We start from the raw sequence: 22,857 nt of genomic DNA on the forward strand, positions 1-22,857 counted from the left end.
ACTTCAACTTTGAGTTCTTGGCCCAGTTGGAGCACTGATTTTTTTTTTCCTCTCTCCTACCGTGAAGATACTCCTTGAACAACCTCCTTCCTCTGACCCTTTTTCCATACTGTGCTTTCTACTCATCCCCTTCCTTCTCTGAGAACTGTCCCCCAACTATTCCATGAGAGTAAAGGCCTGGGGCCATGTCTCTACTCCAGGACCCTGACTCCAGGCCATGAGCAAAAGGGGTAGATACCTGACTAAAGCTGGACCACTCATGTTTTCTCTCCTTGGAATCAAGAATTGGGACTCAAAAGTGTACTACTCAGATTAGGTTAGCCCTTGAACCAGAAAGACAGGTAAACTTATGAGCTGTGGGGCAAGAACAGTTGAGTCATTGAGAATATCCACAGAACTGCTACTGACAGCCTGACAATATGTGACAGTCCGTGACAGCTGTGCAGGATGCGACTCTGGATCACTCATACATCTCTAAGAGTTGTGGATCTGATGTACGAGAAGAATCAGAAAAGAATTCGAAATAGAATCAAGCAAAAAATAGGTTAGATGAATCTTCTCACATAGGTAGGGCTTGCAGATTCATCAGACCTGAGAATTGGGGAACAGGGGCTGGGAACGCAAGCCACTGGAGACTTTCTATTGGCGCTAGTATTCTGGACTCGGTGACTCCACATCCAGACCCTTGGCCAAGCCACACCTCACCCAGCTGGTGTCACCCCAATTCAATTGGAAAGGTAACCCCTCATCGCTTCAGGTGAGAGAATTGTTTAAGTTGGCATTTTAAAACATACTCTCTTAAAATTAAGTGTACAGATGATGAAGTATATCATATAGGATACAAATAATAAAATAAACATAGTATTAATATTTTTGGAGTAAGTGGGGGAAAACTAGGTATATTTGGTATTTGAAATACATTTAAGAAATGTGGGATATGAGTTTATCTAAAGATTAGCCGTGTGGTTCCAGTTCATAATGTGCAGGTTATGTTACTTATTTAGACAGGATTTCAAGTTTAAGGAGGTATTAGAAGAATTTTATCAAAATTATAAACATTAGTGAAACATTCCAGAAAACTTGGACTGTATTATATTTATAAGTTTAAGTCATTAGATGCAGACAGTATACTGTAGTACTTGAGGGAATGGACTCTAAGGCCAAAGAGACAGGGTCTGAACCCTTATTCCACCAGTTACTAGTAATATGATCTTGAAAAAGTTACTTAACCTCTTTGTGCTTCCATTTCCTCATCTGCCAAGATGGAGATAATGATAGCAGCTCTATTTTACTTGTTGTAGTCATGTTTGAATGAAGTAATTTACAGATAGTTCTGAAACCACAGCTGCTATAGTATGCCCTATACAAGGATCTGCTGTTATTATTTGACTACATGAGAACAACTTGAATACTTGAAAAGTTTTCCTTATTAGACAAGGAATTTTAAAAGAAAACAAATATTTGACTTAAAAATTTGAAATATTCATAGATACTTGATTAAATGAGTTTGTAAAAAAAAAAAAGTAACAACAACACACTGAGAAACCTAACTTCCATTGACAAATGGGTCAGCAGAGAGAGAAGAAAATGAAACAGATGTGCTGAGATAAACAGGAGATGCGGCCTGGGTTCCTCTTGTTTCAGGGTCTTTTTATTTTTTTGGAGGCAGAGTCACTCTGTCACCCAGGCTGGAGTGCAGTTGCACAATCTCTGCAACCTCTGCCTTCCAAGTTCAAGCAATTCTCGTGCCTCAGCCTCCTGAGTAGCTGGGATTACAGGTGTGTGTTACCATGCCCTGCTAATTTTTAGTAGAGACAGGCTTGTCTCGAACTCCTCACCTCAAGTGATCCGCCCGCCTGGACTCCCAAAATGCGTCTCAGGGTCTTGAAGTCCATCTGCCCCACTGCCTGTGGCTGCAGGACACGCCCCTCTCTCTGTGTGCAGTCTTTGTGCGTCAGGCTTCACGGGGACTGACTGAACCCTAACTGGGCTTCTGTTACTTATAGCCACTTACATCTCTTTACAGGGCTGACCAGGGCTCTGTAAATGTTTAAAAACCTAGGTCCTGTTTGCCAGCTGTGAGCCAGGCCTTACTTGCTGTCCCGCACAGGCAAGAAAAGGAAGAGAGAACACTTCCTCCCCTTGTCCTTTGAGCTCCCTCAGTCCACAGCAAGCAGAGAGGCCGAGTACCATTTTCTGACTAGGGAACTGTGGGCAAGGGACGTAGGCTCTTCGTGCCTCTATTTTCTCACCTTTGAAACAGGGATTGAAAGTAGTAGCTACTGCATAGATTTGCTGTATAAAGAGACAAGAGTTTACAAACGAAGAGCTTAGCACCAGCTGGTTCTAGTGCTCTGTGAGCCCTGCGTAGGCATTAGCCTTTAGCACTGCTCTGAATCTGCAAACATGCAGGCGTGTTTCATACCCAACTATTGGGACGGGCCATTGGCTATGTGCATTTTAGTAGAGTTAGGAAATGTTCTCTAAAGAAAAGGAGAAAATACATTAAAATTGGAAGAAGGTACAAGGTCAGAAGAATTACAAGGGCCTGATGGCTTAGAGCTCTACAGAATCCCATGTTCACAAAGACTCTTGAAGTAGATTTTGAAATAAAAACAAACAAAACAGCTTCCTCAGAGAGTGTACAACCTTTAGCATGCATCAGTTGGCTGTCCATCTGTTCACCCATGCACCTACCCAACATTTCCTATATAAACCAATGTGTTGTATTCATTTCACCAGGCACTGTACACCTCAGGAAGACTCAAGCTGCCAAGAAACTTTTGGTGCAGAAGGAGAGACAGGTAAGTCAACAAATCATTTTAAAATGGAGAGAGAAGTACTCATCTGGAAGCCTGCAAGAAAGCTATGAGCACTCAGAGGGCAAAGAGAAGCCATGGAAGGCATTCCCCATCTGCACAATTGCCATTCTGAACCCATGTGGTTACATCTGAAAACAACCTCCTCAATCTGAAGATGCGCAAGGCTTAGGAACCCCTTTTCATAAGTAAAGCACATGTGAAGAAGTCTCCTGTTTTATCAGAAATGACCCATATTCAACCATTTTGACCTATAAAAACAGCCATTTATATGGTTCATATAACATTTTTCTATGTCTCTTTTATTTCCTTTTTGGAGAATTCTCAAGACAATTTGAATTTCAATCCCTTAAGAATATTCACTTGGCGCTAACCGAAGAACTCTCCCCATTCTAGCTTACCAGGAGCACAATTATTAAAATTCAGTGGTAAAAAGAGAATCAGTTAAGGAATCGCTTTATTTTCAAATCATTCATGGTCGTATGTTTCCCTCTTGTGGTGGAAAACCGAAAAACAAGCAAGATTGCCAGCAGCCTCATAAGGGGTTGAAGCCGCGCCTGCTTCACTCACCTCTGCCCAGAGCTGCCTTGCACAACTCTAGGGGCTCCCTTCACCAAGATCACAAGGGAAATTGTGCCCCTTTAAGTTTTGTGCCAGGCAGTGGTTGGCCCTCCATCAAATAATTAAAATATGGTGGGACTCTGGGGCTTTTAAGAAGAGGAGACAACGCCTGACCTCAAGTGATCTGCCTTGAGGCAAAACCCCGTCTCTACTAAAAATACAAAATTAGCCGGGTGTGGTGGCAGGGCCTGTAATCCCAGCTACTCGGGAGGCTGAGGCAGGAGAATCACTTGAACCTGGGAGGCGGAGATTGCAGTGAGTCGAGGTTGCGCCATTACACTCTAGCCTGGGCGACAGGGTAAGGTTGGGTCTCAAAAAAAAAAAAAAAAAAAAAAAGGCCGGGCGCGGTCTCAGCACTTTGGGAGGCCGAGACGGGCGGATCACAAGGTCAGGAGATCGAGACCATCCTGGCTAACACGGTGAAACCCTGTCTCTACTAAAAAATACAAAAACTAGCCGGGTGCCTGTAGTCCCAGCTACTCGGGAGGCTGAGGCAGGAGAATGGCGTGAACCCGGGAGGCGGAGCTTGCAGTGAGCTGAGATCCGGCCCCTGCACTCCAGCCTGGGCGACAGAGCGAGACTCCATCTGCAAAAAGAAAAAAAAGAAGAAGAGGAGGAGGAGAGAAATGGTGAGGTTATTTTCTGTCTGTCTCATTACTAAGATCATTTTCAATTATATGGTCTGGCCAAAATAGGACGTCCAGCTGTAAAGGACAGGAATGAAGGTGGCCACAAAGAGGGAACATCCTTTTCTATGGGGTCCCTGTAAGCCAGAGTTTCTATAAAATGGAGACAGTGAAGCCTCCTTTAAAAGGTTCTGAAAGTAAATGAGGAAAAGTATGTGTGAAATGCTCACCACAATGCCTGGCCATATAGTAGCCACTCAATAAATGTTATCCAAACTACTAAAAACAGAAAGAGGTATTGATAAGGGCTGATCACCTCCTTCTAACACATCCCCTGATCTCAAAAGCAGGTAAGCCCAGGTAGGAGGGCACAGATGCAATGGGTTTATCTGTGAGATAAATACTGATTAAACATCCCCAATAGTCCAGGCACTGGGGGAATGGGACAGGTAGCAGAAGGAGGATTTAAAGATGAATCAAGTACAGTCCCTGCTCTAACCACTGGGCTCTGGAGTCAAACAGGCCTGAGTCTGAATCCTGGCTTTGCTCGAACCTTCTAGTGGTGTATGGCCTTTCTGGCCCAGTTTCTTTATTTGTAAAATAGTAAGGACAATGATGCCTGCTCAAAGGTTGCTGTATATAGTAGAAGATAAATTCAGTAGGCCACAATGTACTGGGTCATGTTTCAAGTGCATTACAAGCATGAACTTCTTTAATCTTCACAACAACTGTATAGGGGCTTATCACTCTCAGCACTTATCCTAGGGATAAGGAAAATGGGGGATACAGAGATTATGTCATCTGTCCAAGGTCAGGTAGACTGTGGAGATGGGCTTTGATTTAGTGAACTGTATATTGTTCATTTCACATATAGATTTGATTCGGCCAACCCAAGTTAGAAGGCTTGCTCTAAGAAGACACCAAGTCATACAGTCTGTCTCCAGAGCACAGACAAGGAACTATCATGCTACCTTTCCACATAACATAATATGCAGCCAGGTGAACAGTAAATACTCAATAAACAAAAGCTTTTAAAACAGCATGTGGGTAAATGTGGACATCTGTGGGAATTCCTGAGATGGGCAGTGGCTCATGGGGGCAGCAGCCAGGCATTCTCTCTTGGCCCCAATCAAGGCTTCAGTGAGAGCTAGGCTTTAGGGATATAAAAAGTTGGACTTTCACTTAAAAAGTTTAGGAACCCCTAGACTATAGTGCTAGATAGCTATTAAAAGGGTCTTGAGGAATAGAGCACAGTGGAAATCCAGGTTCAAATTCCAACTCTTGATACTCTTCAGTATCTTGGAGATCTTGGGCAAATCACTTAGCTTCTATTTCTGCATCTGTAAAACACGCGTCTACATACCAATCAATTAAGAGTTGTTGGAAAGATTATATGATATCATGTAAAGTGCTCAACACAGTGAATATCATTGCATGTAGGTTTCCATGCAGGCTTAATAACAACTCAGTGGTGTAGGATTCTCACTATTCCCATTTTACTGATAAGGAAACTGAGGATTAGAGAAGTTACATGAGCTGCTCAAGGACTCACAATAAATTGGAAAGGCAGGCTTCAATACCAGTTTTAATGCTAAAGCTCATGTTTCTCAACATTGGGCTATGTATGACTCCTTTGGATGATCAAATTTGTTTAAACTTGAAGAAAATTAAGAGGAAATAGATCCCAAGTGACTCCCAAAGGGCTATTGCTCAAGTACAAAGTATATATGCTTTGGTGCCTGTAAAAAACCCACCTGCATTTGGTGGAGAGAGCATAGATGTCATGGTTGAATGTTGCACTATCCCACCCCCTCCAAAAAAAAAAAAAAAAAGATATATTGAAGTCCTAACCCCAGGTACCTAGGGATATGACCTTACTTGGAAATAGGGTCTTTGTAGATGTAATCAAGTTACAGTGAGAGCATACTGGATTAGGGTGGCCCTAAATCCAATGACAGGATTCAGGAGAGGGAAATTTGGAGACAGAGACAGAAGAGATACATAGGGAAGAATACCATGTGAAGACAGAGGTAGAGATTGAAGTTACACTGCACCAAGGATTGCTAGCCACCACCAGAAGCTAGGAAGAGGCAAGGAAAGATTCTTCCCTAGAGCCTTCAGAGGGAGCATGGTCCTGCTGTCACCTCAATTTCAGACTTCCAAGCTGCCAGAAGTGCAAGAGAATAAATATCCATTGTTTTAAGCCGCACAGTTTGTTATGGCAGATGGCAGCCCTAGGAAACTGCTAAGTGCTAAAAAAAATAATAATAATAATAATAAAAATAGGCCAACTCCTTTTGCAGCAGAGTGGCTGCGCTGAGTGACAGGCACTCTGGGTAGACTATTCCCCTACCCTGCCCCCCCAACCCCCTACACTTTTTCTTTGCTTCAGAGTGTTTGGTTTCTAGCACTAAATAACCCTGCATGGGCCATGGCTCCATATGTACAAACAAGCTTCCTCCTCTGCTCAGTGGTGTAGAGAGAGAGAGACTGCATCTCACTCATTTTTAACCTCAGTACCTGGAATGGGGTTGGGCACATATAGATAGTCAATAAATGTGTGAGTAACTAAAATATTTAAGTGAGAGCATCAAAGGACCCCTGTAATTAGTGTTTCTGAGCACGGAGGCGAGTTTTCAGGCAGTAGTCAGGGGTGGTTTCCCTCCCTGAGACCAACCTCAAATAGAAAATTACTCCCCTAATCACAGACAAATTCCCAAAGCACAAAGTGTCTGCAACAGAGGGCACTCCGCCTGGGAACCGGCATTCCAAGTAGCTTCAATAGCACAAAGTCTTGTGCGGCAATTAGGAACAGAACTAGAAACTGCAATAGTGAAGGAAGTAGCGCCTGTTAGCCTGCATAGTTGAGGCTGAAAGCTTATATTGCTTCCCAGGATATCTGCAGGCAGAGTGATGAAGAAGGGACCTTCATGGCGCTACTCAACATGAGGTAGAAAAGTGGTGAGAGTAAGAGAGAAATAGAGACCAATGCAAACAAAAGGAAAAGAGAGTCATAGCTGACCTAACATCCCAGCCCCTTTCCTAATATTAGAGCAGTAGGATACAACACAACCACACTGTATGTCTAATTTTTTTTTTTTTTTTTGCGTCTGTAAACGTATAATTTAACTTAGTGAACTATACATCAATCATTCTACGTATGGGTTCAGGCCAGTTGACCCAGTTGCCCCAGTGAAGACAGGAGGTCACACACAGATGGTGTTACGTGTCACATAACCTGCTGGTTAAAGAAAGATAAGAGTCAGAGCAAACTGATTTTTTTTTTTTTTTTTTTTTTTTTTGAGACAGAGTTTCACTCTTGTTCCCCAGGCTGGAGTGCAATAGCGCGATCTCGGTTCACGGCAACCTTCACCTCCCAGGTTCAAACGATGCTGCTACCTCAGCCTCCCAAGTAGCTGGGATTACAGGCACGTGCCACCATGCCCGGCTGATTTTTGTATTTTTAGTAGAGATGGGGTTTCACCATGTTGGCCAGGCTGGTCAGGAACTTCTGACCTAAAGTGATCTACCCACCATGGCTTCCCAAAGTGCTAGGATTACAGGCCAGGCGTGAGCTACCATGCCCAGCTCCTGAAAGCCTTAATATGTTACTGGGCAAATACTTCAACCCAATCCTCCTTACAAATAGCAATTTCTTTTTTTTTGAGATGAAGTCTCACTCTGTTGCCAGGCTGGAATGCAGTGGTGTGATCTCGGCTCATTGCAACCTCCACCTCCCCTGGTTCAAGCGATTCTCCTGCCTCAGCCTCCCGAGTAGCTGGGACTACAGGCATGTGTCACCATGCCCAGCTAATTTTTGTATTTTTAATAGAGACGGGGTTTCACCATGTTGCCCAGGATGGTCTTGATCCCTTGACCTCGTGATCTGCCTGCCTTGGCCTCCCAAAGTGCTGGGATTACAGGTGCGAGCCATCCTGCCCGGCCTACAGATAGCTTTTCAGGTTTTTGATCCTGTCTCCAAGATCCTCCCTTCCCTCAGGGCCATAAGAGAATTCCCAGGCTGGGCCATAAGAGAATACCCAGGCTGGGCCTTAGGATAATTCCCAGACTGGGCCTTAGGTTGGCCTGTATATAAAAGAAAGCCTTAGGGGTTAAGGACCTGTGTGATGGCAGCTGAGTCACTGGCGGCCTCCCTCTTCCCTTCCTGCAATGCTGGAGTTAGGATGGGTCCTACTTTACAGTCTAAGGCTGTGGTTTTACTTTCTACAAGGACCTCCTTGTTTTGCAAGTGCTGCTCCCTCTACATAGAATGTCTTCTTCATACCCCCGTGTCTGCACTTTTTCCTGGCTTCCTCTTCATCATCCTTCAGGACTTGATTTAAACACATCTCCCCTGGGAAGCTTCCTCTGACCACCCCTGCGTGTTCCCCTCCCTAGGTCCCTCAATACACCCTAACGAGGCACTTCTCATACTATATTGAAATGCCCGCTTGCTGAGACTGTTTTACGCACTGCTGCATGCCCCAAATACACAACACTGTATTGAGCAATAAGGAAATGCTCAGTAAATGTTTCAGGGATGGCAAGCACCCCATCAAATCTTATTCAGGGAGGTTTCTGGAGCAAGTGTACCCAAGCAACTATGTACCAGAACCACTATCCTAAAACCATAAGGGGTAGACCTGGCGTACAAACACCAAACACCGTAACCAGTATTTAAGCCACTCAGGATCAATTTTGCTTAGTTTGGGGCTGGCTGCTTTGTTCTTTTGAGAAAAGTGAGTATCAGGCTGATGACATACTACTGAAAGCCTAAAGTTATATGGAACAAGTTCTCCCTCCCCCAAGACTCTGTGCATGAAACACTCTCTGTAAGAAAGACATTTCTGTTCTGAAATTTATAAGCTAACAGGTGTAGAGCATCTTGACAGGTCATTGGCAAATCTGGGAAGAACAGAAGTTAAAATGAGGGGGTAATAGCTGGGAAACCTTTCGCAAGAAGTTTAAAGTGTCTATTTCCCATCAAAACCCCCCAACGTATTATTTTAATTTCACAAATGAGTAAAGAAGCAGCTCAAGCAATTTGCCCAAGATTAAACAGCTAATAACTAGCATGTCCAGGAATCAAACTCAGATCTCACACCAAAGATTATATATACTTTTAACATAAATTTTAACATAAAAGATGTAATTTTGATATTCTAGTAAGGGTCTCAAAATGGCATAATGCCTGTAACTTTTTTAAAATTATTCTTTAGCCTGTCTGAGTTTTGGACTTCGAGAGAACTAGACAAAACTGTGTGTAGAGATTTGTTTTTGGCAAGAGGCTTAAATTAGCCCAGTGGGGTGAGTTTCCTGAAGCAATAGTGGAGTTTCAAAAACAACCAAATAATTTATATTTGAGGTGCACCTTAAGAGTTCACAAAACCTTTGTATGTACATTATTTCATTCAATCCTCACAAAATTCTCTGATATAGCAGATATTGGAATTAATCCCACTTTACTGGTAAGAAAACAGTTTTAGATAAGTTAAGCAGAATACATGATATTGTACAGTTAATTATGAAACTGAGATTTGAAGTCTCAAAGTCTTCACTTGCAAGCCACTACTATGAACTGAAGTTACGTGGTAAAATTAGGTAGCCATCAAGTGGCCTGACTTCCATTTGGAGCCCACTGTAAGTTGAAAATACCATCATTTACCCTCAGGACTGCATGGTGGACTGGGAGGTGTGGCTTGCTCCTAGAATATCATCTTATATTTTGCTAGCCTGAGAAAAGATCAAAATCCAAAATCCGAAGTATGGTTTCTACTGAATGTGTATCACTTTTACACCACTGTAAAGTTGAACAACTGTAATTCATCATTCCATGGTAAGTCAGGGACTGTCTGTTCTAGCATTCACACCATGTTGTTGTAACTACCCATGGAGTGTCTGTCTTATCAGCATGAGCACCCTAAGCACAAGGACTTTGTCTTACTCATCCTATACCCACAACCACTGTGCGCACTGCCTGGCACACAAAGAGTGTTCCACAATGCTTGTCAAATGAACATATCCACATGTCCCAGGAGGTTTCCAGAAACGCCAGCATACATTTCTTGCAGCTTCCCATCTGCAGCAAGACATTGGCCTGGGCCCAGTAACCATTCCACAGATCCATCCTGAAATATCCATCCTTAGCTAGCCACTGCTAGCTTGTGACTCAAACCAGGTGAAGGTCTCAGATCAGTGGGCCTGTGGCTGAGATTTACAGCAACTGTGAACCTCTGCCTGACAGATAAAGTCCAAGGGATAATGTGTGGACAGAGGCAGGACAGGACAGCCAAAAAGTGAGGGTGGCAGGAGGCACAAAGACCCTCCCTAGGCCCATCTTCTTGTCTCCTCCCTCTGCCCTCCAATGGCCTCAGTATTTGCAATAATCACAATGATCGTAGAATCATCAGAATCTTCTCTTTACTAACCACTTACAAGGTCAGACCCTACAATAAGTGCTTCACAAATTTTATTTCATCCTCACAAGAATCTTTCAAGGCAGATATTATGATTACTCTTTTGAATACCACATCTACATATGGAGGAGCTGTCTATGGTTAACTGTGGGATAAGTGATTTTCTCATGGATTTGACCACAAAGCAGTTACAGTGAACTGTGTGGCCCAGCCCAGAGAGGAAGCTGGGCTTTCATGACAGGTGCCAATCTTATCCCTGATTCCATCTGAGTTTTCTACACTTATTTCCCTTTCGCTTCATTTCAAAATCTTCCTTTAAAATGCACTTCGTCTTGTTCCACAGAATGCATTTTTCAAAGTCCCCATGGAGGTGGTGTAACCTAATAGTTTTATTGCTAAATCAAAAGGCCTTTCTCTGTCCCCACCCAGTTATGCCATCCCAGACCCATTTTCTGGCCTCTGAAGTCAGGGGACAATTTCACAGACTCAAGGTGGGCACTGGCTTAGCATTTGGGTTTCAGGTTCTGTGGTTTAGAGCTGACAGGACTCTCTTCCTCAGTCTGGGCTAGGTATTTGGCCGTTTTATCTGTTTGTATTTTAACAAACCTTCCCATTTTGTACAGCTCCTAAATGCCTCACCAAAGCAGGTTTAAATGTTTACCAGAATGGAAGAGAACTGCATCCCCAGACCACTGCAGTAGACTACAGAAAGCAGAATGCCGGACTCTGCCTCGGCAAGAGCTGTCTCCTAAGCTCCTCTCTACAGGTCAACGTGCTTGAACAGTATAAAATACAGGAACTCCCTTTAAACAGTTATGCCAGAGTAAATTCATCTCAATTGGCATTATCTCCTTCAAAACAATCACCTTGGGAAACAACATATTTATTCAAACAATGCTGACACCTCTCTAACTCTTTTAGTGGGGAACTGTTTTTACTGTCTGTGGCACTTTCTTTGAAAGTCCTCAGTCATGACAAATTTCATCCTTTGAGAGTAGACTTGAACTTTGGAAAAAGACAAAAATTGGCTGGAGCCATGTCTAATGAATAAAGTGGGTGATCAAATCTTGTTACATCACTTTAGGTGAAAAATGAGGCATGACTACAAAATAATGTGACTGGTTTTCCTAGGTGACTCATAAACCGACTGGCTGAAAGATAATTCCCATAGAGGAGTTTCAAATGCTTTCAGCACTAGACGCATCACTGGAGTGCACGCACGGTCCCAGAGCGGCGATTTGGCAGGGTACGATACTAATTTGGATATATAAGTTCAAATATATTTATAAAAAAAGAAATCTAATTGCTTACCCTCATGAAAATGATGAAGCTATTCTCCTGGAGAAATGTCGCGTCCTTTTTTTTGACAGCTTGGTCTGCCGTGGACAGAGAGTCTGCCGAGAAAGGCACACTCATCTCCTGCGGGACACCTTCACCCGGCATACCACCCATCCCAGGCACACTCGTCCATCCCGGTCTGGCCCTGAGCTCCCACGGCCATCTCTTTTTCCTTTTGTGTTAGCTTTGATAACACCTAATGGTTACTGTCTGGTTTTGTATGTGTCAATCTTCCCCATTCAACTGGCAGCTCCTTGCGAACGAGGACATCTTTAACTCTCCGATGCTCAGGACAAGGCACACAGAAGCATGGGATACTAATTCCGCTGCTCCTAACACAGCCCTTACTTTGCTTCTCATGCTCCTGTGGTTTCACTTGGTAAATGTAACTTCTCCTGCCTGGCAACCGAAACTGGATGTTTGGTCCATGTAAAATCTACCCATGCAAACGTAGAGACTGAAAGTAGACTAATGGCTGCTTAAGGCTGAAGGGGTAGGGAAGCAAGGGAGATTGGCTGCTAATGTAAGGGGTTTCTTTTAGGATCATGGAAATATTCTAAAGTTAGACTGTGGTGATAGTTGTACAGTTCTGTGAATATCCTAAAAAAATATTGAATGATTCACTTTAAGTGGGTAAATTATATGGTATGTGAATTATATCTCAATAAAGTAGTTTATTTTAAGACTCTCACACAATGGCAATGTTTGTGCCTTGGTTCCTTTCCAATGTGGGGTTGGAATAACTGACAGCCAAGGTCTCTTCCAAAAATCCAGTTGCCCATATAAAATTAAGTTCTGTCTTCTCTCTGTAACACTACCACTTGAAAATGACAGTGATTTTCACCAAATTTGGAAGGAATGCTTAGGATAGTATAAACTATTGGTTGTTCCCCAACATCAATTCTCTGTTTCATTTAGTTTGTCAAATCCCCAATGTTTAGCTTGACAGATGACACCCAGAATAAGACTGATATTTCGCAGCACTCCTTGCTGCTAGAGGTGAGCTTAGCTAACTTTTGATTAATGGGACATGAGTTCAACAGGTGTGTTCAAACTCTGAGAAAGGTATGCCTTCCTCAATCTTTCTCCCCCTGCTGGCATGTTGGCTGGCATGATGGTAAGGTGGTGGGCAGCCACCCCAGACCTAGATAAGAGCAACACTCCAAGGAAGGCTGTGCAACAGAAGAAAAGGGGCATGGGTCCCTCTCTATAATGGAGCCATTCATCAGCCCTGGACTGCCCACACTCAGGATATGAAAGGAAGGGTTCCATTACTATCAACTTTTAAATACTTTATTTGGAAACTCTGCTAACAGCAGCCAAACCTGTATTTTAACAGAAAAGTTGGTATTCTGTACCAAAACAGCATCTAAAACATGTGGCATCAGCATGCTTTTTATGGCATGCAAAAATTTGTTGCCTCTGATAGCAATGGGAGGCAGACCACTGGCCAACCACATTTGTAGCTTGAGACAAATGGTTGGGAGAACTCAGAACATGAGTGCTTGTTGACTACCCCTTGCTACAATAAAAAGGGGAGCTCAGGCAAGGGCTGGTCATTCTGCAGACAGAAATAAAGGCAGGTAAGGGCTTTAATGGGCTCTGCTAAGGCAATTTTTTTTTTTTTTTTTTTTTACTGTGGCCTGCAAATGATGCTGCCCAAGTCCAGGAATTTGTGGCATCGCAGAGTTGAGAAGACAACTATTTGTGGAACCAATTTAAATCAGCTATACGGTAAGCAGCAGGCTTAGCAGAGAAGGCTGTGTCTAAAATCTTTCCCAGGGCCAGCTGCAGTGGCTCACACCTGTAATCCTGACAATTTGAGAGGCCGAGGCGGGTGGATTGCTTGAGCTCAGAAGCTGGAGACCAGCCTGGGCAACATGGCAAAACCTCATCTTTACAAAAATACAAAAAATTAGCCAGGTGTAGTGGTGCATGCCTGTAGTCCCAGGCTGAGGCTGAGGTGGGAGGATCGCTTGAGCCTGAGAATTTGAGGCTGCAGTGAGCCATGATCACACCACTGCACTCAGCCTGGATGACACAGTGAGACCCTGTCTCAAAAAAATAAAAATAATAAATAATAATAAGTAAAATATTCCCCAGGATTCTCTGTCAGACAATGGGAACTAGCCCACCAGCAAAATCAGATTAAGGATACTGCCTTCATACTAGCCTATCTTTTCCACCTATCTCAAGGTAGCCATCAGTAATAGAGAGATCATGGGAGAGACAGAGCATCCAGTAAATACAAGTCAAAGTTTTTAGGCTTTAAAACTATCTAGGTGAGAACTTTCACTGTGATTACCAGCACATGGAACTGGTCAGGATAGGCCAGAAGCCTACTAAATTTGTGAAGGTACTGTACACTGAAAGAGCCACGAGCCTGGCCTGCAAAAGTCACCCCTGCCTCTTATCCTCCAACTTTCATCAGCAGGAAGCAGGTTACACAAGCTGTATGGCCCTAAAAGGACTTTCAGGGCCTTCTCCAATGTCCACTGCTACACGAGCAGGTGGATAGAGTTCCTCCCTGGGGGTTGAACCAGGGTTCCCTGTGGACCTACTCCACTGCCGGGACAGGACTGTGCTTGGTGGGCTTGATGGAGAGAACTATGAACACTGAGTACTGACTGGGTAACTGGAAGGAATTTGGGGTGCCCCCACTGGAAAGGAGTGCTGTGTTTCATGGGTACTCAAAGCAGCCAAGAACAAATTCATACATCAGTTGCCAAAATAAACCATACGGTATATATGGACATGAAAACAAAATTTCACCTTCCCTGCATGCCCTTAATGGCAGTTTAAAAAGAAGAAACTTAACTTAAATCTGTGAAGATTCTTGTATAGTATAGATGGTCCTATCAACCCAGTATGGTATAGATCGGTATTTCCCAAAATTGTTGTTTGGGGTCCTTTTACAAACTCACAGGACTCATATATTAAAAGCTCTGAAACTCCTACTTAACATAGACCAAGCCAGTTTCTCCATGCTGTTAACTAGGATATTATAAAAATCCCCAGAGGTACTTGCTCTGGGATATATTTAGTTATGGAAAAGACCAAGCAGATGAAATATCAGAAGACTGGAGTCCCTGTTCCAACACCATTAGCATACTGGACAAGTCAACCAAATATTTCTGTCCTACCACCTATCGCATTTCAACCTTCAAAACACTTTGGGGTATTAATGGAGAAAAAAAGAACACCTTTCCAATATGAAAACATAATTTTCCAAGGGTTTCTGATTCATGATTAAATCTTTATTGGCATGACTTAAATAGCATTCCCCACTGTGTTAATTCTTTATGCTTTGGGGAATGAGCTCAGTGGTGATTTGGAGAAGCTACGGGAAGGAGGGCTTCTAACAGTTGAAGTTTAAAAAACAAAACAAAACAAAACCCAGCTTATATCCATCCACATATCCCAACACTAAGCACAGCCTTCTCACCCTTTCCAAACAACTCCCTATGCTGCCCCCTTGTGATTTCTTTCCCCTTTGAGGACCCCAGGGGAGAAAAGTCTTCTCCACAGTCCTCCCAACTGAAGCCCTCGGCTAGCCATTACTTACTTAACACACTCAGGGGCCATTTTTCAAAGGTGGATCCCAACTGTGAGCACAGCTTCAAAGTCAACAGAATAACTGGCTATGTCTGTGTGGGCCTCAAGGGAACTTGGAGGAGAATAAAGGGATCAGTTCAAACTTTCCTGCTTCACTTTCTTAGAAGTGTAGCTCACTCAAATCATTCTCCTGAAAGCTCTTCTAAAGTCTGAAGGGGTCCAGACTATACCACTGTGACATAAAAATTATTTTGAGCCACAGTCATTTAAAAATAGGCTTTTTACTAAACTCCTTCATCTGTCTTAAAAGCAGCGTGCCCCAAAGGAACTCTGGAGTTTCACAGCCAGGGAAGATCGACTCTTATTGCCATAACTAAATAGACACTGGCATAAAACTACAATATCTCCTACCTATTCTCTTAAGGGCTGATTTATCTTTCCTAAAGTCATGGTTTCCAGCAAATGCTCTTCTCCTCCTCCGCCTTCCCCTACTGAGATGATATATAGGCCCCCAAGTCTAACTGCCTCCTGTCACATTTTTCTGTAAACTCCCACAAATGTCTTTTTGTTGCTAATTTGTCTTTTACATTTAATTTGCAAGCCCGCCAGTATATAACCTAAGAGGGTAGATGAAAAGTTTTCTCTACCCTAGAGTCCAAGAGAGAAAAAAATTATTGTTAAATATTTGATCAATGCTGATTACACATCTTATTATCCCAAGATAAATTTATAATATAATAATACTTATAATCTATATGTAAAATGTCATAGTATATTGGGACCCTTTGTACAATATAATGTATGCCACATTTATATACCTGAGGCATAATTTTACAATATTAAATGATTGTATGTGTTTATCTTTTCCATCTAACTCTTCCTGTGTCTGGAAGTCTTTTCACGGATATCTGCATGGCTCACTCCTTCACTTGATTCAGGTCTCTGCTCTCATGAGGTTTATCAGAGAGGCTTTTCCAAGTGCTGCACTAAAAAGAGCAGCCCATCCTCTAATGCTGTCCCCTTTACTGGGTTTTATTTTTCTTCAGAGAATTTATCTTCATTTGACACGTTTATCATCTGTCAGGATCAACTAGAACCCCACAGCTCTGTAGAGCAGAAACTCTGTTCAATTCAGTGTTGTATCCCTAGTTCCCAGAACCTAGTAGGTGCTCAATAAATATTTATTGAATGAGTCACTCTTTCTAAAACAGTAGAGCACTCTTCCGTATGTTATCTTGTTTACAAAACCAAAACAAAACAAACCCTTTATCTTAAAAAGGGAGAATGCTTTTTTTCATTCTACAAAATTTCATTAGCATTAGATTTGATTAAAAAGAAAGTAAAGGAAAAAGATTTTTCAGCAAGAGCATTAGTGAAGCCAAGAAAGAGAAACTCCCAAGCGAAATGATTTAAATATTTTATGTAACAAAGATAGTTTAGTGACTAAGTGCCTGGCTCTAAAAGAGTCCTGCCTATTCCCTCTTCCTCACCTCCCTTGGCAGGTCCCCCACCTGAAAGGCAGCCATGTCTTCTACGCACACTATCCACTCTTCAAGACATAACTGGTTTTAGGTGCAGGCACTTCTTTCCCAATCCAAAATGTTCTCTCTCTCTGAGCTCAGCATGTTTTCTAATTCTGTTATTTGTATGTCTATGTGTTTCTTCTGTCTTATCTCCCCCAAAAGATTGTATGCTCCTGGACGGAAAGGACAATAGGTTATCCATCCTGGCCTTCAGTGCTGATTCAAAATCAGAAAGTGTAAACAAGGGGAGAACAATTGTTCAAAGCCCACCATAATTCATTTTATATTTATTTATTTATTTTTGAGACATGGTCTTGCCACCCCCCAGGCTAGAGTGCAGTGGTGCAATCACAGCTCACTGCAGCCTTGACCTCACAGGCTGAACATGATCCTCCTACCTCAGTCTCTCAAGTAGCTGGGACCACAGGCACCTGCAACCACACCAGGCTGTTTTTTTTATTTTTTGTAGAGAAGAGGTTTCACCATATTGTCCAAACTGGTTTGGAACTCCTGGGCTCAAATGACCCACTCAAGTGCAGTAAGCCACTGTGCCTGGCCCCATCATAATTTAAAAAGTGTTTTTTGTTTTGTGTTGTTTGTTTGTTTGTTTTAAAAGGTGGGGGGTGGTTACAGCATATTAAAAAGTAACTTGGCCTGGGTGTGGTGGCTCACGCCTGTAATCCCAGCACTTTTGTGAGGCTGAGGCGGGCGGATGACGAGGTCAAGAGATCCAGACCATCCTGGCCAACACAGTGAAACCCCGTCTCTAATAAAAATACAAAAATTAGCTGGGTATGGTGGCACGTGCCTGTAGTCCCAGTTACTCGGGAGGCTGAGGCAGAAGAATCACTTGAACCCAGGAAGCAGAGGTTACAGTGAGGCAAGATCCTGAAACTACACTCCAGCCTAGGGCAACAGAGCAAGACACCATCTCAAAAACAAAACAAAACAAAAAAAAGTGACTTGAAGGTGTTTCTCTGCCAAGTCATACCTGCCCCAGGGATATAAGGTTTAAAGTAAAGGTAGCAAGGTGCCTCCACCTCACTCCAACTACCCAAGAGTCCCAAAACCTTCCCCTTCCTGCTCAGAGTTCTTTTATCTTCTTCTCAGGAAATTGAACTCCTATAGCCAGAAACATGTTCCTTCAGCAGTGTTTGCAGATGGACCCCATGAAAATTCAGAAAAGGGTGGTTTACTTCAAGTGGGAGACAGTGGAGTTCTTCCACTATAAGGCGAAGTTTGCAAAGTCCCACTAGTTTGCTCTGAGAACATGAGACCCTCAACTTCTGGGTCATGTGTTTGAGGCCCATTTTGGTGCAGGCATCACCTGACACTAAAAAAGGATCATTGTTTAGTGTGGGGGTTCTTAACTTGGGATGCTTACATCCCCTCTCCCTACCTCAAGAGGTCCTTGGGTAGAATTCAATGGGGTCCATGAATATGAATGACAAAATAAACAAAACAATCTTTATTTTCACTAACATCTAACTGAAATTTAACATTTTCTTTTATTATAAGTGTAGGAAGCAAACCACAGTATCAGTACTACTACTGCTACTATTACTACTACTACCTAGGAATTTCTCATCAATAAAAATTCTATTTTCATATCCTATTGTAGTTATCTCAAAATACTGAGATTGCAGATGTCTCAAAACATCATTTATACTCACCACTACTCTGAAGTAAGGCAGTATTAGATCCTCCACGAATCTTGCTATCTAATATGTCAGTAAAGAAGCATGTATCTTGATATATGACAAATCTGGTTTTTTAATATTTTGATTATACTTCAATATAATTTTGCTTCCTTTGTAATGCTTTGTATTTTATTCACTTAAAAATAAAATTACTCTGCCCGGGCACGGAGGCTCACACTTGTAATCGCAGCGCTTTGGGAGGCAAGGCCAAGGCAGGCAGATCACTTGAGTCCACGAGTTCGAGACCAGCCTGGGCAACTTGGTGAAACTCCGTCTCTACAAAAAATATAAAACAATTAGCCAGGCGTGGTGGCATGCACCTGTGGACCCCAGCTACTTGGGAGGCTGAGATGGGAGAATCAACTGAACCTGGGGAGATTGAGGCTGCAGTAAGCCACGATCGTGCCACTGCGCTGCAGTCTGGGCAACAGAGTAAGACCATGTCTCAAATTTTAAAATATATATATTCTGAGGAGGGGCTCCATAGTTCCCACAAATGAATAGCAAAGGAGTCGCTGACAAAAGAATCCCTGTAACTTGACAACAACAACAGCAACAAAAAATACCTTACTTACTCACAAGCTCCCACAAAGGCATTTATTTTATTTTGCTTAGGGTGGTAATAAATCATCCTTCAAAATATGCTCATTTACTTGTGAGCTTAAACTCTCCTCAATTTCTAATGCTGGTCATTTGCAGATGATTAGACCCAAAAGTGATTTTTAGAGACCAGGAATAGTTTCAATTACAGAATTCGTTGGGATTCTCTTAGACTTTTCAGTAACATGGGCCAATAAATTCCTTTTTCACTTGGAGTAATCTAAGTAAGGTTTTTGTCATTTGTACCCAATTGGGTTCTGACTAACATGGAACCCCTCTATATTGGTTGGGGCTGTTGAGGATTAGAGGAAGGTGGGAGACCATCTGGGTGGCTAATACCTGCATCAGGTTGGATAAGTGTCCTAATACCAGCAAAACATTGACAACACACCTGTCATTCCAAGTGAGGTACTTGTAAATATGTTGTTTCATTTAATCCTCACAACAGGCTCTCCGGGTATGTATTATTCCAATCTTTGCAGATGAAACAAAAAAAGATTAGAAATTTGTATTTTTTTCTAATCTAAACTCCCTCAATTCGTATTCATTCTGCTGAGAATTCCTCCTACCCGACAAACCCACTTTAGGAACTCCAACTCATTCTTTAAGACTCAATTCAGCTACCATTCCTCTATGGAGCCTCCCTCCCTTCATCTTTCCTTCCCAAGTACAGTCATTGATGTTAAAAACACCCGCACATCCCTCCATCACAACACCTGACACACTGTGCTGTCTGTTGACTCCAATCTACCATCCCTCCCAGACTATGTCTTTCCCAAGGGCAAAAATATTTTATACCTCAAGTACAATGTCTGTGAATAAATTTATTGGTCACCAACTATATACTGGTTTTAAATCAAGTGCTAGAATACAAAAGTGACCCACAGTTCAGAGCAAATAAACAAGAATTCATTGAATGCTACATAGTCCCAGGCATTGCAGATACAGGTAAAACAGGTCTGTCTCAAAGAAGCTTACTCTCTAGTGGGAGGCTGTGACATGTAAACAGATAATTTCACTAGAATTTAATATATCTATTCTAGAATTATCTATGGGAAAGGAGCACTTAATAGGTGGAGAAGAGTGGTAGGGATGGGGTGTCAAGAAAGCTTTCTGAAGATGCTATCTAGACTGAATCATATCACAAGAGAAAGAGTAGCATATTAAAATCCCGGGTGAGTAGAGAGAGTGAACAAAATCAGAGAACAAGCTGAGCACAGAAACCTAGGGAATAGGCCAGGTGCAGTGGCTCACGCCTGCAATCCCAGCACTTGGGGAGGCCGAGGAGGGTGGATCAGGAGTTCAAGACCAGCCTGGACATGATGGTGAAACCCCGTCTCTGCTAAAAATACAAAAATTAGCCAGGCATGGTGGTGCACGCCTATAATCCCAGCTACGAAGGAGGCTGAGGCAGGAGAATTGCTTGAACCCAGGGAGGCGGAGGTTGCAGTGACCTGATAGCGCCACTGCACACCAGCCTAGGCGACAGAGTAAGACTCCATCTCAAAAAAAAGAAAAGAGGAAGAGGAAGAGGAAGAGGAAGGAAGGAAGGAAGGAAGGAAAAAAAAAGAAACCTAGGGAAGAGTCAATGTGCAGCCCATGAAGGAACTTCCAAAAAGTGTGAGCAGAATCAGGAGAGTAAGCAAGGCCAAGGGAGGAAGAACTTTAAGAGTACAAAATTAGCAGTGCTAAATGCAGCAGAAAGGCCAAGGAAGATAAGACCGAGAGTGTATTCCATGGATTTAGCAACTGGCAAGTCACTAGTAACTTTGGCAAGAGCAATTCTACTGGAGTAGTGAAGGGGGCAGAAGCCAGATTGCAGTGAAATGGCGAGTAAGCTAGAGGTGAGAATGAGAAATAGGAATGCAGAAAGCTTTTACAAAGGTTGGCTGAGAGAAGAGCAATAGGGCAATGGCTAAAGGGTGATGAAATTTTAAGAACTTTTTTTTAGTCTTAACTAATTCTTTCCTTCCCACCCCACACTACTCCCAAATGGACAAATTTCCATCTGGACACCTAAAATTTCCACTCTGCTGTTAGCTCCTTAAGGGCAAATCTTTGTCTGCATCATCCTTTTAGTCCACACATTTCTCTGAACATGGTATTCAACAGGATCTGTTGAATGAATGAATGAATGAATGAAACGCAAATTCAGCACAAGTGGTAACGGGGAGATGAAGGGATCTACTGGGATACAGGTACTGTTTGTTCTTCTTTCATGGGAATTTGTGCTTGTCCGAAAATTCAGGAGCACAAAGTAAACAAATTCAGGCAATCTTCCCTCACTGATGCTTATAAATGTTTGGCCCGGGGAGGCAGATGTAGATAGGGCCCAGTTTAGATTTTGGAGCCTGGAAAACAGATCTTTGAGATCAAGGGTCCCTTCATTCTCAGGAGATGCTGAAGTTCTTGGGATTGGCAGATCTATATTGGACTCTTAGTGCTGCCATTATAGTTTTTGTAAATTATTTAACCTACCTAAGCTTCAGTGTTCTCGTTGGCAACTTGAAGATACCCACAATAGCATCTACCTTACAGGGCTGCAGGAGCATAAATGAGACCCAGAAATGAAGTGCTTACCATGGTGCTTGGCAGATAGTACTTAATGTCAATAATATAAGATAAACAAAGTCTATTAAAATGAATAGAAATATCCATTTCAGGGGATGCGTTCCAGAAGAATTGGGCATAAGTCAAATCTCACTTAAAATATAGAAAGAAAACTTGGTCCTCAGACTCCTTAGAAATGTTTTACAAAAGTAAGTGAATAGCCCCAACTTATCAATCCACATTCTCTTTCTTTTTTTTTTTTTTGAGATAGAGTCTCACTCTGTCGCCCAGGCTAGAGTGCAGTGGCGGGATGTCAGGCGTCCGTCACCACGTCCGGCTAAGTTTTGTGTTTTTTAGCAGAAACGGGGTTTCGTCATGTTGGCCAGGCTGGTCTCGAACTCCTGATCTCAGGAGATCCACCCGCCTCAGCCTTTCAAAGTGCTGGGATTACAGGAGTGAGCCACCATGCCCGGCCCCACATTTTCATATATCAGATTTACTGAAAAACCTTTTTTTGAAGTTTCACCTATCCGAGTGGACCCGCCCAATCAAGTCAGTTAATGTTCCTTGGCCGGGGGCGGAACCAAGGTGTTGCGTTAATCTCCTGGCCTGCCACGACTGCTTGCTTGCGTAAGGGCGCCTTTGGGTATGTTGTTGCCATTCTAATGAAAATTCAGCTCCAGCCCCGTCGGTGGAACAGATCCCGGGCACCACCGGGCAAAGACTAGATTTTTCAAAAGCCTGCCCCCCTGCAAGCAGGCCGCGCAAAGAGAGGAGTTCGGAACCAAGGCAAACTACGGGGCGGGAAGAGAAGCTTGGCAACCGCCTGCTGAGATCTGCCAGCCTGACGCCCCAGGGGGATGGGTGCTCTCGCCACCCTTGCCCCACAGTGTCGGGCTCCGAGCCAGCAGGAAGCGCCAATCCCAGCCGAGAATAGCAGGGGAGCGGGCGGGATGTGAGGGGGCTCTGGGCGAGGCGGCGGCTAACATTTCCTGCTTAAGGCGACGGCACTCTGCGCCGTAACCGTATCTTCCAGGGTGGCAAGGTTAAGGCAAATGTCAGAGGCCTTGGGAGGGGCGGGGGACTGGGAGAGGGAAGGCGGCGGGCGG

At 43.1% G+C, this 22,857-nt stretch overlaps 1 protein-coding gene across 2 annotated transcripts in view; it reads right to left on the reverse strand.

The window, feature by feature from the left end:
- The window catches only part of PGM1 (phosphoglucomutase 1), a 65,367-nt gene that overhangs the window by 41,435 nt on the left and 1,075 nt on the right, over positions 1–22,857 (reverse strand). The window contains exon 1 of one of the 2 annotated variants that reach the window (XM_011940901.1): positions 22,736–22,853. The exons of the other annotated variant lie outside the window; for it this stretch is intronic. The gene's annotated coding sequence lies outside the window, so the exon portion shown is untranslated. Of the gene's footprint in view, positions 1–22,735; positions 22,854–22,857 lie in introns of those variants that run through there. 2 annotated transcript variants of the gene reach the window in all.

Source organism: Colobus angolensis, unplaced genomic scaffold, assembly GCF_000951035.1.
Source record: "Colobus angolensis palliatus isolate OR3802 unplaced genomic scaffold, Cang.pa_1.0 Scaffold102, whole genome shotgun sequence".
Taxonomy (NCBI): domain Eukaryota; kingdom Metazoa; phylum Chordata; class Mammalia; order Primates; family Cercopithecidae; genus Colobus; species Colobus angolensis.